The 2,582-nt window shown below is 46.5% G+C and overlaps 1 long non-coding RNA gene across 1 annotated transcript; it reads right to left on the bottom strand.

Annotated features, from left to right (window-relative positions):
- Positions 1-1,278: 1,278 nt before the first annotated feature.
- On the bottom strand, positions 1,279-2,020 carry LOC148118880 (uncharacterized). Its single transcript, XR_015735563.1, has 2 exons — positions 1,814-2,020; positions 1,279-1,327 (listed from the first exon to the last, which is right to left on the bottom strand). It is a non-coding gene; the product is annotated as an uncharacterized LOC148118880 (long non-coding RNA).
- Between the last annotated feature and the right edge of the window lie 562 nt (positions 2,021-2,582).

Genomic DNA, 2,582 nt, shown 5'->3' on the forward strand with positions numbered 1-2,582 from the left:
CTCTGCTCGTGAAATACACTCTCATCAGTCTCCTGAATTGGTGTATACTAAGTGCAACAAAGGAAGAATTTACCTCAGGGGAAATCGCCTGAGGCTTCTGGGAAATCTCTCTACTTTTGCAACTTCCGATAAATGCATAATGACTTTAAAATAAAATTCTTAAAAGAAATAGTAACTGGGTGGTGGGATACACATCTTTAATTCCAACACTCGAGAGGAGGAGGCAGGTGGATCTCTGTGAGTTCCAGGACAGCCAGGGCTAGAGAAACCCTGATTCAAAAACAAACAAACAAACAAACAAAAAGTACACACAATTTTTAGTAAAACAACTGATTCAGTGCACATGCATGCCTTCGCTTTTTTCTGAAGACCCTCATAAAGGATCAAATAAAAAAGGTGTGGATTTAAAAGAATGCGTTCATACCAGTATGTGATCACAGAAGCCAAGTAACTAGAAGAGACTGAGGGGTGGGGGTGGGGGATCGGAGGGTGGAGCTCAATGACAGGACATTGATCTTTACACTGGAGAAAGAAAAGAAACTGTATGACAAATGAGTTCAAGATACTGTTTATAGCTGTTTCCCTGGTTCAGAGCCAGGAACAGTCTGCAGAGATGACTCCCTCTGCACAAGGGCACCAAGAAGCTCATATCCACTTGGACAAATGACCACAAGGCTGCACAGCTGGAGAGGAAGGACCCATGCTGCCACTGGCCTTCTGTCTTTGAGGCAGGTGCTTGGCAGTCTGACTAGATGCCAGGCATTTGGGGAATCATGGGAAATTTTTAAGAGGGCAGAGCTGAGGAACAATTAGAGGGATGGTTGACTAAGGCCTCAGAGGAGCACTTGAAGGCTGAGCAGCAGCACAAAACCTCATAGAAGCCCGGCCCTCAGTGTCTCAGGGTTTCAGGTTTGCTCTGTGGACTGACAGGAGAATTAACTTGATTTCCAGGGTCCCAGTGAGGCTGCAGACCTCTAGTCAAATTAGCAGTTCTCACGCTTGGTAGAACTACAGAGTCTTTCCTCCAAAGAGGATCAGAAGTCAAAGAACAAACCATCTAAATTAAGCAAAGTGCCAGAGAGAGAGATACAAACTGGGCCTGTATCTCCCTATCTCCCTGGCTCAATCAGGTGTCCTGCCACACCCAGATGTTAAAGCAAAAGAAGGAAGGAAGGAAGGAAGGAAGGAAGGAAGGAAGGAAGGAAGAAAGGAAGGGAAGGAAAAGGGAAACTTGCAAATGGCCTCCACTGAGAAGCTAGGCACAAACCCCAATATTTACCTGTGGTATGTATTAACCAGAAAGTTTCCCGTCTCTGTTGGATGAAATCTGAAAGTGGAAACTTTGAGTTAGGAAAGCAGTGATGGTTTTCCGTTGGGTCCTGCTAGGCAGCCCCCCTGACCTCTGTTATTTAGCCAGTTAAACCTTTGATACCGGCAGACTTAAACACACTAACTAACTCAGAGTTTACTTCCCAAAGACAAAAGGCAAGAGTGTGGTGGCATCTTCCAAGCTTCCATCAGAAGTTCCCAAGAGCAGAACCGAGACCTCTCTGTCCCGGTCACACACTCAGGGAGGCCTGCCCAATATAACTTGAAACAACAACCTTGAAGCCCTTTCCAATAAATTGCATCAAGACAAGCCAACACAAAGGCAACTGTCTTTCCCAGTTTCATACGGGAATTGCCTGGGAATCAGTCCTTCCAGACCTAATTATAAAGCCAGGTTTGAGTTACAGAACAAGACACCGTGAAAATCAGTGTTCAACAAGCAGAACAAACAAACATGCAAAGATAAAACGCAGTGGGCTCTTACCCGAGAGTCATTGCCAGCAGCAGGAGAAATGGCTTGCCTTCGGCCAAGTCTGGGGTGCCCTGGGAAGCTTCGTATCTCTCCTGAGAGACAGTTCCCAGAACCCCAATCTCCTCCACTCCTTGGCAAGGGAGTCCTATAATAAGTAAACTACATTTCCCAGAATTCTCTTTGCTCAATCCTGGGGCTATACTTTAGAGGCTATACTTTAGAGCTGGTTTTTGTTGTTGTTGCTTTGTTTTTAAGTAAAAATGTTCAACTGTGACAACCTTTTGACAGGCAGAATTGATGTAACTCATTTCAAAGCTCATCTTATCACTAGCGCCCTTGGGCTTGTTTTCAAAGATAAAGACTCAGGAGCAGACTGTTCCTGGTTGGTGTAAGGAGGGATCTAATGCTGTTTGCCCTCGCTGTTATACATTGCCCTTCGACTAGATGAGTGGGCATTGACCATTAGCACGTGTCAGAATCGCCTGAGCTGCCCGCTGAAACACAGCCTGGGACCCACACCCACAGTCTCTGATTCAGTAGGCACGGTGATGGTCCAAGAATAGTCATTGCTTGCACATTCCCAGGGATGCCCATGCTACTGGTCCCTCGATCACACTTTAAGAACTTCTGAGATGCTGGGAGCAATGCTCAAACTCCAGTGTTCCCCACCCGTGGGACTGGCGAGAAGGCTCGCTGGCCAAGAGGACGGCTGCTCTTGTAGAGGACTGAAGCCCAGTTCCCAGCATCCTCAGCGGGTAGCTCAATCTTCTGCAACTCCAGT

This window comes from Myodes glareolus, chromosome 19 (genome assembly GCF_982192425.1).
Source record: "Myodes glareolus chromosome 19, mMyoGla1.1, whole genome shotgun sequence".
Classification (NCBI taxonomy): domain Eukaryota; kingdom Metazoa; phylum Chordata; class Mammalia; order Rodentia; family Cricetidae; genus Myodes; species Myodes glareolus.